Source organism: Myxocyprinus asiaticus, chromosome 12 (assembly GCF_019703515.2).
Source record: "Myxocyprinus asiaticus isolate MX2 ecotype Aquarium Trade chromosome 12, UBuf_Myxa_2, whole genome shotgun sequence".
Lineage (NCBI taxonomy): Eukaryota > Metazoa > Chordata > Actinopteri > Cypriniformes > Catostomidae > Myxocyprinus > Myxocyprinus asiaticus.
The window spans coordinates 4,535,965-4,548,710 of record NC_059355.1 but is presented as its reverse complement, the minus strand read 5'-3'; the positions used below and the strand labels follow the sequence as shown (position 1 = coordinate 4,548,710).

The window sequence follows — 12,746 nt, the reverse complement described above, 5'->3', positions numbered from 1 at the left end:
TGTGGGTAATTCTTATTAATGAATAATTAAATAAAATAGTTAACCATGGTTTTACTAAAGTAATATTGTAGTAACAATGTTTGTTTTTGTTTTTTTGGCTGAAACCATGGTTTTACTACAGTAATATTGTAGTAAAATAATAATAATAATAATAATAATAGAATTATCAGTATTGGTACAGGTATCGACGATATTGGACTTAAAATGATTGGTACTGGGTTGAAAAGAAAATAAGTGGTATCACCCATCCCTACTCCCCTATGTTTTTATCTTCTCCTGTCACTTGAGAGAACATGTTTGGTTCAAGTGCACATCAACTTAATCATATCCATTGGAACAGTGGCAGTGGTTCCCTAGTTCCAGGTGGAGGACAGGGCTCAAAATCCACCATTTCCATCAGTAATGTAAGGGACCCTCATTGAGCCCTGAAAAGATAAGAGCATGAAATAGAACAGCCTGAGGCAATGCTGATTTGTATGTGTTTTACAATGCTTTTCTTTTCTCTAAAGAAACTGCTGTTTGTTGATTGAGGTTACTTGTTCTCACTTTTACTCTGGAGAAGAGGATATTTTGCAGAACATTAATAACGTGAAAAATTACTATTACAATTTTTTTTTTAAAACTCAGAACTTCTTAAACTACTTCAAAGAGTTCTCATCAAAAAATACTCCATGTGCAGCAATTACAGCTTTGCAGATCCTTGGCATTCTAGCTGTCAGTTTGTCCAGATACTCATTTGACATTTCGCCCCAAGCTTCCTGTAGCACTTGCATAGATGTGACTATCTTGTTGGGCACTGCTCACGCACCTTACAGTCTAGCTGATCCCACAAAAGCTCAATGGGTTTAAGATCCATAACACTCTTTTCCAATTATCTGTTGTCCAATGTCTGTGTTTCTTTGCCCACTCTAACCTTTTCTTTTTGTTTTTCTGTTTCAAAAGTGTTTTTTTTTCTTTGCAATTCTTCCCATAAGGCCTGCACCCCCGAGTCTTCTCTTTACTGTTGTGCATGAAATGTTGTGCATGAAACTGGTGTTGAGCGGGTAGAATTCAATGAAGCTGTCAGCTGAGGACATGTGAGGTATCTATTTCTCAAACTAGAGACTCTGATGTACTTATCCTCTTGTTTAGTTGTACATCTGGCCTTCCACATCTCTTTCTGTCCTTGTTAGAGCCAGTCGTTTGTCTTCGAAGACTATAGTGTACACCTTTGTATGAAATCTTCAGTTTTTTGGCAATTTCAAGCATTGTATAGCTTTCACTCCTCAAAACAATGATTGAATGACGAGTTTCTAGAGAAAGTTGTTTCTTTTTTGCCAATTTTGACCTAATATTGACCTTAAGACATGCCAGTCTATTGCATACTGTGGCAACTCAAAAACAAAGACAATGTTAAGCTTCATTTAACGAACCAAATAGCTGATTAGTTTGATTACTCAAGGATAATGTGTTGGAGTGATGGCTGCTGGTAAAGATTTTATAAAATCTAGATTTTTCAAATAGTGATGGTGCTGTTTTTTACATCAGTAATGTCCTGACTATACTTTGTGATCAGTTGAATGCCACTTTACAAAACAGCAAAATCTGTACATTATTCCAAACTTTTGTCTGCTAGTGTATATATGACAACAGTCGACAGGACATGGTCTGTTGTTCCTATCTTTTTTTTTTTTTTTTGAAGCTGCAGCCCAAGACGTGTCAAGGAGTGAGCCCTAGGCAGTGGGCTTTCTGTAAACAGCCCTCTGTTTGCTGCAAGTCTTGCTTATTACCATACCACCCTGAGCATGCCCAATCTTATCCACTCACAGAAGCTAAGCAGGGTCGGACTAGTGTTTTCAGTACTTTTGGGGTACATAACACACGTGAAAACTCTTGAAAGTTTGCACACACATCAGGTAGTACTTGGATGGGAGACTGCATAGGAATACCAGGTGCTGGATTGATTTAACTAATACACTTCCCCCTGCCTCAGCTGTGATTTTTATTCATTCATCCTTGGAAATAGGTTGGGGGGGGATTCATGTATTTTCATTCATTTTGCTTTCTCTGTGGCAAATGACAGCCTAGTCCTTTTTCTTGCCTCCTCCAGTGGGCAGTCCAGAGGCTGGTTTTATTTTTTGCTGCCTCTTGACAGCAACACACACAGTAGGAAAGTACAAAGTGCTCTGCTGCCGTAAAATTTGTTGGACATTTTCCATAGAAAGTGTGCAGAGGTCTTTCTTTGAGTAGGGAAGTGTTTGTGTTGGCCCAGTGGCTTATTGCTATGTGTTGAGCATTTGATTGTGCAGCTGAGTTTTCCCTCTTTTAGCAAACAACGTCGAAGCTAACTGTAAAGAGGAAGCGAGAAGCAGCTTTTCCTGGTTCAGGTAAGCGTTTATTTTCCTTACTGCAGTCAACACAGTCTTTCAAGGCTTTTGCGCTGTTCAATAATGCAGTCTAAAATCCACAAGCTATTTCACAAATAAACTCTCAACTTTGCAACAACAGACTCTTGGCTTCACAATCAGTGCCCAGGCTCTCTCTCTCATCTACTTACGGTCTGGCTCTATTTATGCCGCTCTCCCCGTGCTCACTGAAATTAGAGACAGGTGTTAGACATAATTTAGCTCAGGTGTAAGCGCCCTTACCGCTTTCTCTCTCCGGAGAGATGCTTGACCACGCCCCCGCTGCCACACTAACGTACAGGTAAGCTGGAAAAAGCGTTATGGTCGTCTCCAATTAAATTGAATGTGGAGAAAGGAGGCACTTCACTTTTTTACAAAAAAAATTACAAATAAATAAATGACCAGTTATCAGGACAGGGTCTGTTTTCCTATCTTTGTTCTTTTTCTGAAACTACAGACCAAGACATGTGTCAAGGAGTGAGGCCCAGGCAGTGGGCTTTCTTTAAATAGCCCTCTGTTCACAGCAATTCTTGCTTACGGCCATACCACCCTGAGCATGCCTGATCTCGTTTGATCTCAGAAGCTAAGCTGGGTTAGTCCTGATTAGTACTTGGATCCTGAAGGCTTTTAAGTCTCCCTCTGCCATCACTATAACAAGAGACAGGTGTTAGAGATAATTACAACCCAGGTGACGAGCCTTACCGCTCTCTCTCTCCCGCAGACAGACACACCACCACGCCCCCATCACCACATATCCCCGACTCAGGCCAGGGCAACATCTGACCCCCCCCCATTTCTGGAGAGAAAGTCAACCACAGCTATCTGCATCCCTGGTTTGATTGGCTGAAGTGCCAGGTACCAACTGGTGATCCGCACATCTGAACAAAGGGGGAAGGCCCACCCCAGAAGGTAGTAGTGGAGAGTGAGGATGGCCCACTTGATCTCCAGACACTCCTTCTCCACGGTGCTATACTTAGTCTGTCTCAGCGAGAGCTTACGACTAGTGTACAGCACCATTCGCTCCTCCCCCTCCGCCTCCTTCGAGGTGGAGGGGGAGGTGGAGGGGGAGGAAGGGTCACAAATTGGTGTGAGCTGAACGGTCCTGTGGGGGAAGTCCAGTGTCGAATAAAATTGAGCCGCGCCCAACCGATCGAGCAATTTTTCAATCTGAGGCATTGGGTACATGTCAAATTTGGACACCGCGTTCACTTTGCGATAGTCTACACAGAACCGGACCGTCCCATCGCTCTTAAGTACCAGAACCACCGGGCTGGCCCAATCGCTGTGCGACTCTTCTATTACACCCATATCAAGCATCGCCTCTAATTCTTCCTTAACAAACTTTTTTTGTGTTCAGGAAGGCGATAGGGGCGGCTATGAACCACCACCACCGGGTTGATCTCGATGTGGTGCTCTAAGAGGTTCATGCGACTGGGGAGAGGAGAGAACATGTCTGCAAATTCCGTTTACAATGTGGCCACATCTGTGAGCTGCGATGGTGAGAGGTGGTCTCCACAACGGACCAGGGTGAATGAATTTGGTTTGAGAGTCACCTCCGGCCCGAGCTCCGCCCTCTCGGGAACTACCATTGCTAAGGCCACAGGGACCGCCTCCCTCCATGATTTCAGGAGGTTGAGATGGTAAACTTGATGTGCCCCGCCCCTATCTGTTCGCTTAACCTCATAATAGAGATCTCCGATTCGCCGTGTGACCTCAAAGGGCCCTTGCCACTTGGCGAGTAATTTAGAACTTGAGGTGGGCAGTAATACAAGCACTTTATCTCTTGGTACAAATTCCCGTAGCCAAATGCCCCTGTCATACAACCGGCTTTGACGTTCCTGAGCTTGGAGCAAATTCTCCTGTGTTAACTGACCCAAAGTGTGGAGTTTTGCTCTAAGATCAAGAACGTACTGAATTTCATTTTTACTGTTTGAAGGTCCCTCCTCCCAAGCTTCCCGTATTATGTCGAGCACACAGCACGGCCAATGCCCGTACAGCAGCTTGAATGGGGAGAACCCTGTGGAGGCTTGCTGGACCTCTCATACTGCAAATAACAGGAGATCGAGCCACTTATCCCAGTTTCTAACGTCCTTGTGTATGAACTTACGAATCATGTTTTTTAAGGTTTTATTAAACCGTTCCACCAACCCATCGGTTTGTGGTTGGTAAAAGCTGGTGCGAATCGATTTAATACCTAACAATTCGTATAGTTCGCAAAGTGTTTGTGACATAAAAGTAGTGCCTTGATCAGTGAGGATTTCTTTTGGTATCCCCACTCGGGAGATAATTCTGAAGAGTGCCTCCGCAACACAACGTGCTGAGATGTTGCGCAGGGGCACTGCTTCCGGATATCGCGTTGCATAGTCCACTAGAACTAATACAAAGCAATGCCTGCATGCCGTCCATTGTAATGGCCTGACGGGGTCCATACCAATTCTTTCAAAGGGGACCTCGATTAGCAGTAGAGGGCGCAATGGCACTTTTGAGGTGGCCGATGGATTCACCAACTGACATTCACGGCACACCCCACACTTGCAAATGTCCCCGTGAATGCCCAGCTAAAAAAAAGTGCCATTATTCGGTTAAGTGTTTTCTCGTGACCTAGATGGCCAGCCGCCTTATGGTCATTATGGTGATTATCACCAGATTATGGTGAGCCGCCTGGAAAAGGGTTGAGATGCAGGAGAGAGAGAGAAGAGAGAGAAAAAGAGTCTGCTTCACTACCTTCTGGAAACGCCACCATATAGCCTCTTCCAGCGACGTCGGGCGGTGGCACTGGACTCACTCGGCCATAACACGAGGAAGCTGGGCGATGAACTGCTCCAGTACAACCAGGTCGACAATGTCCACAGCGCCGTGGGTCCCCTCAGCCAGCAACTATTTCCGGCAGGCATCCCGGAGCTGTTGGGCAAAGGCAAACTCAGGGATCGGATCCCGAAACTCAGGGATCGGATTTTGCTCCAGACTATGACCGAGCCGCTGCAGGATGGTTTTCTTGAGGTCTGGGTAATTGAAAAGTCAGGAGGTAACGAAGCAGTGCAGGCAAGACTTATATTTTCTGCCTTCTGGGGTGACTTAATGCAGTCAATTCACGTAGATTCATAACACTCAATCAGATAACAAAATAAACTTTTCAAATACTCAATCAGATAACAAATACAATCAGCAAGCATTGAGTTCCTGCTCTCAGGGCTCTCTCTCCCCAACTGATGCACTGGTGCAGCTTTTAAGTCTCCCTCCTCCATCACTATAACAAGAGACAGGTGTTAGGGATAATTACAACCCAGGGGACGAGCCTTACCGCGCTCTCTCTCCCACAGACAGACACACGACCACGCCCCCATCACCACAGAGGAACAGGAGAGGAAACAACAAAGTAAAGACAATGAAAAAGGAGAAGAGAAATGGTGGAAGGAGGAAGAAGAGACAGAGAAAAAGGAGGAAGAATACAAAATTTCAACGAAGCAGCCCTCACGCCACGTTTCACCTACACGTAAGAAAATTGGGACACATGTGTAACATGCCAATACCTACAAAAAAGTATCTTGGACCCATGCCCTAAACGCAACAGGAAGTCAGCCATTTTGATTTTTTGAAAAATTGAGCCAAATGTTTGTCCTTACAGGCTGATCACATTGATGTGGCTATTGTGGGTCAAGGCCTTAGTGCCACAAATTGGCAGAAGGAAGTGTGTCACTTTTAACAGACTTTGAAATATCACTATTATGTTAACCTGAATTGCTTCAAAAAAAATTTGAATAATGTCAAGACAGTGCAGATTTAAAATTCTGAAGGGATTTGTGATATCTAAAATAGTGTTGCCATGGCAATGTATTAAATGTCATTATTCTTTTTTATGTATATTCACATGTTTTTGAGTAACTTGGCATGCTTGAATTTTCATGATATTTTGCACACACATCAGAGTTGTCGCCATTAGGCCTGGGAAAAAGTAAACGTGCGTGGCTGGGGAGCTCTGTAGCACCACCTTTTGACAAAAGTTGTGTGGGTCAGTTTCTTCTATGATCACCAAACTTGCTACATATATTGATCTCATCAAGCCGGACAACTTTCAAAATTACAGTCATTAGCTCCGCCCAACAGAAAGTCAGCCATTTTGGATTGAATGTGCATTTTTTGAAAATTGCAGGCCCTGAACTTTTGAATAATCCTCCTAGGGGAATCATGTGACTGTCACCAAATTTAGGCAATATTATGCCAAGACATTGAAGACGCTAAATTGCGAACGGAGTTTTGATATATTGAACAGTTTTGCCATGGTGATGCAATAAATTAAGGGTAAAAATGTGAAACAGGAATTGCCTTATATCTTCTGTGTGAATTGTATGATTTTGATGAAAATTTGGTAATAGGGGCTGATCACATTTATACGGCTATTATGGGTCACGGTCATAGCACCACCAACTGACAACAGGAAGTGTAACACTTTGTGTGACTTTGAAAAAGTCCTCTTATATTTACCTCTCAAATGCATGCGGCCACCAGGTGGTGATGGTGCCGTAGTGCTTGGGCCCGTCATCGCTGCTTGCAGCTATATTTATTTTTATTATTATTATTTTTATTATTATTTTCAAGGTTTTCAGTACTTTTGGGGTACATAACATACGTGAACACACCTCAGAGTGTTATTAATAAAATAATAATAATAATTATTATTATTATATAATATATATATATATATATATATATATATATATATATATATATATATATATATATATATATATATACACATACATATATATATATATATATATATATATATATATATATATATATGTGTGCAATTATCATATCAGTACAGTCTTTTATTCCAGCTTTACCTTCTTTGTCTTGTGTTTGATCAGCATTATAGCCCAATAAATTGAACAGTAATTAAATTAAAACTGACAAATCAAAATTTACACATCGTTGCATTAAACAATTAGCAAAATGATTACCTACATGATCAATCGTTACAGAAAGCATACACCTACTAAACGACATAATATGTTATTGATACAAAACTGAGTTAAGTACGATTTAATCACTGTTTATGTACTAATAAAAGAGACTTATTACAACTTTTTATCTTTAAAAATCATACGAATACCTACCAAACATACTTTTGGCTCTGACTCAGACCGCTCTTTTCAAATTTATACATTTTAATTTATATCATAAAAAAGACCCAATCAGCAAATTACGATATAATTTATTGCCGTTGCCAGTATGGTAATGTAATCAATATATAATATGCAATTTATAAAAGTAACTGCCATGCAAAAATTAGGAAATACTGTCCAACACTTGGATACACAAAATACACAAGAATATGTGCTATAGACCGCTGATATTCTTATGCTTGCTGTCATGCTGGAGGGTCATGTCAGGATGAGCCTGCAGGAAGGTTACCACATGAGGGAGGATGTCTTCCCTGTAACGCACAGCGTTGAGATTGCCCGCAATGACAACAAACTCAGTCCGATAATGTTGTGACACACCCCCCAAGACCATGACAGACCCTCCACCTCCAAATCGATCCCGCTCCAGAGTACAGGCCTCGGTGTAACACTCATTCCTTCGACAATAAACGCGAGTCCGACCATCACCCCTGGTGAGATAAAACCGCGACTCATCATTGAAGAGCACTTTTTGCCAGTCCTGTCTGGTCCAGCGAAGGTGGGTTTGTGCTCATAGGCGACATTGTTGCCGGTGATGTCTGGTAAGGACCTGCCTTACAACAGGCCTACAATCCCTGAAATCCGCTATTTGATCCAAGATAGAATTCAGTGACGCTACTTACCTGTGGCAACGCCCCAAGTCAGGGACATCACTGGCGGCTTCAAAAGTCCTCCAGAGCCCGGATAGCTCAGTCGGTAGAGCATCAGACTTTTAATCTGAGGGTCCAGGGTTCAAGTCCCTGTTCGGGCGTAACGGTTTTTTTTTTTTTTTTTCTTAGGGAAACAAATGTGCCATTGTATGTGGTATAAAAATGCATCTAACTGAACTCATCTTAAGTCCACATGGCGATGTTTGAAATCTTATTTGGTCGGTTGATTTAACCCTTAATCCGAATTGTTATTAATTTTGATTTGGCTTCTTCTGAATATAAATTATGGAACCATGTATGAAAGGGTCTAACTTTCGCACCAAACTACATGGAAGGTTGCTAATGTGTAACATTCTTAACCAGTAAATAAAAAAGATCACAATGGCAGTCATTAATGCACGCGTTTTGGTAGTGTCTTGTATAATGAGAACAATGCAAGAACCCTGTTTTATTATGTATTTACTTTTATAGGTATGGTATTAATTTACCCTGAATGATTAGCTGTAATACTTTGCTTACTGAGTTTATGAATTTTTATTATATATGGCTTTACAAGTATATTTATATTTTAATCTTAAAATGTTTACTATTTATACTTATGTATTCTGGAGTATCCGGAAGATGGCGCCGATATACTGGTTTTAAGAATTATGCTGAAAACAGAAACCATAATTGTAACCGAGGAGCGAGCCTGTGTGAGACACCTTAGGCCAGGGATTTTCGAAACCTTTGATGCAAGGATATATATTACGGCTGTCAAACGATTACAATATTTAATCGAGATTAATCGCAATACCTTTATAAACAAGAGTGGACAAAATATGCTTCATCCAGATGTATTGTGTATATATACAGTGTGTGTGTGTGTGTGTGTGTGTGTGTGTGTGTGTATATATATGTATATATATATATATATATATATATATATATAAAAGAAAGCTTTTTTCAAAGAAAGCTGTGAAATAAAAAATCTGCATATACACTGCTGTTCAGAAGTTTGGGGTCGCTTGACTAAAATGTTTCTCATGATCTTAAAAACCTTTTGATCTGAAGGCGTATGCTTAAATGTTTGAAATTAGTTTTGTAGACAAAAATATAATTGTGCCAACATATTAATTTATTTCATTACAAAACTAAATTTTTATTTAAAAAAAAAAGTTTTTGAAATGGATGACTTGGAACGAATAATAAAGAAAAGCAGCCAATAAGTGCCCAAATGATGGGAACTCCTTTAATACTGTTTTAAAAGCATCCCATGTGATACCTCAAGAAGCTGGTTGAGAAAATGGCAAGAGTACATTTCTGCAAATTCTAAGCAAAGGGTGGCTACTTTGAAGATGCTAAAATATAATGGTTTTTTTTTTTTTTTTAGTCACAACATAATTCCCATAATTCCATTTCTGTTATTCCATAGTTTTGATGACTTTACTATTATTCTAAAATGTGAAGAAAAAATAATGATAAAGAATGAGTAAGTGGCCCCAAACTTTTGAATGGCAGTGTATATATAAACTCAGCAACAACAAAAAAAAAGTCCTCTCACTTTCAAATGCTTTTATTTTCAGCAAACTTAACATGCGTAAATATTTGTATGAACATAAAAAGATTAAACAACTAAGACATAAACTGAACAAGTTTCACAGACATGTGACTAACAGAAATTGAATAATGGGGGGGGGGGGGGGGGGTCAAAAAAGTAACAGTCAGTATCTGGTGTGGCCACCAGCTGCATTAAGTACTGCAGTACATCTCCTCCTCATGGACTGCACCAGATTTGCCAGTTCTTGCTGTGAGATGTTACCCCACTCTTCCACCAAGGCATTTGCAAGTTCCCGGACATTTCTGGGGGAAATGGCCCTTGCCCTCACACTCCGATCCAACAGGTCCCAGACGTGCTCAGTGGGATTGAGATCCGGGCACTTCGCTGGCCATGGCAGAACACTGACATTCCTGTCTTGCAGGAAATCATGCACAGAACGAGCAGTATGGCTGGTGGCATTGTCATGCTGGAGGGTCATGTCAGGATGAGCCTGCAGGAAGGTTACCACATGAGGGAGGAGGATGTCTTCCCCGTAACGCATAGCGTTGAGATTGCCTGCAGTGACAACAAGCTCAGTCCGATAATGCTGTGACACACCCCCCCAGACCATGACAGACCCTCCGCCTCCAAATCGATCTGGTGAGACAAAACCGCGACTCATCATTGAAGAGCACTTTTTGCCAGTCCTGTCTGTTCCAGCGAAGGTTGTTTGTGCCCATAGGCGACAATGTTGCCGGTGATGTCTGGTAAGGACCTGCCTTACAACAGGCCTACAAGCCCTCAGTCCATTCAATGAAGCTGTCAGCTGAGGACATGTGAGGTGTCTATTTCTCAAACAAGAGACTGTTGTACTTATCCTCTTGTTTAGTTGTACATATGGCCTTCCACATCTCTTTCTGTCCTTGTTAGAGACAGTTGTCCTTTGTCTTTGAAGACTGTAGTGTACACCTTTGTATGAAATCTTGTATAGCCTTCATTCCTCAAAACAATGATTGACTGACGAGTTTCTAGAGAAAGCTGTTTCTTTTTTGCATTTTTTACCTAATATTGACCTTAAGACATGCCAGTCTATTGCATACTGTGGCAACTCAAAAACAAACACAAAGACAATGTTAAGCTTCATTTAACAAACCAAATAGCTTTCAACTGTGTTTGATATAATGGCAAATGATTTTCTAGTACCAAATGATCAATTAAGCATGATTAATCAAGGATAAGGTGTTGGAGTGATGGCTGCTGGAAATGGGGCCTATCTAGGTTTGATCAAAAATGACTTTTTTCAAATAGTGATGGTGCTGTATTTTACATCAGTAATGTCCTGACTATACTTTGTGATCAGTTGAATTCCACTTTTGTGAATTAAAGTACCAATTTCCTTCCAAAACAGCAAAATCTGTATATTATTCCAAACTTTTGGCTGCCAGTGTATATATATATATATATATATATATATATATATATGCCGATCAGCCATAACATTAAAAACATCTGCCTAATATTGTGTAGGTCCCCCTCGTGCCGCCAAAACAGCACCAATAGCATTCTGAGATGATATTCATCTCACCACAATTTTACAGAGCCGTTATCTGAGTTACCATAGACTTTGTCAGTTCGAACAAGTCTGGCCATTCTCTGTTGACCTCTCTCATCAACAAGGTATTTCCATCCACAGAACTGCCGCTCACTGGATGTTTTTTGTTTTTGGCACCATTCTGAGTAAATTCTAGATCAGAGGTCGGCAACCTTTTTGACATGGAGTGCCATTTTTTATTTTTCTGGTCAATGGCTGTGCATTTTTCTAATTTAATCATTATTTTAAATGACAAATGATATTATAAGCATAACAGTTTCAGTGAAAAATTGTGCAAAATCTGATAATTATGATATAATCATGATCCTGCATGTGAATTTTCACAAAACATCTTGTGAAAGTCCTTTAATGAAAGAAAACCTGTCCTTTTGTACAAAATGACTTAACACAGTTAATGTCACAAATTTGCTTATTTGCTTACTGATCACGAAATTGTGTGGAACCTGAAATATTTGTTATATGTCATACATTTTTTAATATCATGCAGAGGGGAAATCACTAGCACGCAAGCAACAGTGAGAGAGGAACAGGCTATTTTATTTATATGAAGTTTTTCACACCTGTTTTCCAATCTACGTCTTGATGTAATCCGTCCTCATGATCACACGGCGTGTTTTCAGCAGCTGAATGGGAGGCTAAACACTATTAAAGTGTGAGGAGATCACAAGATTCACGCATCACAAGCCAATCAACTATTCAGCCCTTTTTGGTGAATCGCACCTGCAAAATCCTAAAACTTTATTCCCAGGTTTAATTTATATTTTGAATAGACTCAGATTTTTTAACCACACGATGTGGGTTTATGTTTTCTCTTTTAATCATTTAATGTAATTTTGGGTGAGACCATGGTTTAAGGAGGGTGTACCTGTATGCTGGGTTGGAAATCTCAAGGATTAATAGTGGTGTTTTCCTTATTAAATCATGTGTTGTTCTGAAAACAAAAGGAAATAGTTGCATGATTAAGCAATAGAATTACTGCCTAAAAAAACTGCCTAATCGAATTTGGCCAAATTTTGTCCACCCACCCACCCATACTTTTTAATGTGTCCATAATATTTTAAAATAATATAGCCTACTTTTGTTTAATTTTTAAAATATTAAGTTAAATGTTAATTTGTACAGTGTGTTGTTTAATCCTAGACATAATTATATTTACATAAAAAAACAATAAAAAAAAAAAACATAAATATGCAGTAGAAACTAGTGTAAATACACAAGCTAAATGGCTTTAAGTTTGAGAGTTTTAAACATATAAGCCCTGGTGTTATATCCATAAAGTGACAGTGACAGAGTACATATTCTAGAAAAATTGTATCAGTACACAAACTACTAAATACATTTAATGATGAATTTACAATTGTACAAAATTTAAATACAACACACTCTATAAACGTCAAA

The 12,746-nt window shown here is 40.0% G+C and overlaps 1 non-coding gene across 1 annotated transcript; it reads left to right on the top strand.

Annotated features, from left to right (window-relative positions):
- The first annotated feature begins 8,245 nt into the window (after positions 1 to 8,245).
- On the top strand, positions 8,246 to 8,318 carry trnak-uuu (transfer RNA lysine (anticodon UUU)). Its single transcript has one exon. It is a non-coding gene; the product is annotated as a tRNA-Lys (tRNA).
- Positions 8,319 to 12,746: the final 4,428 nt, after the last annotated feature.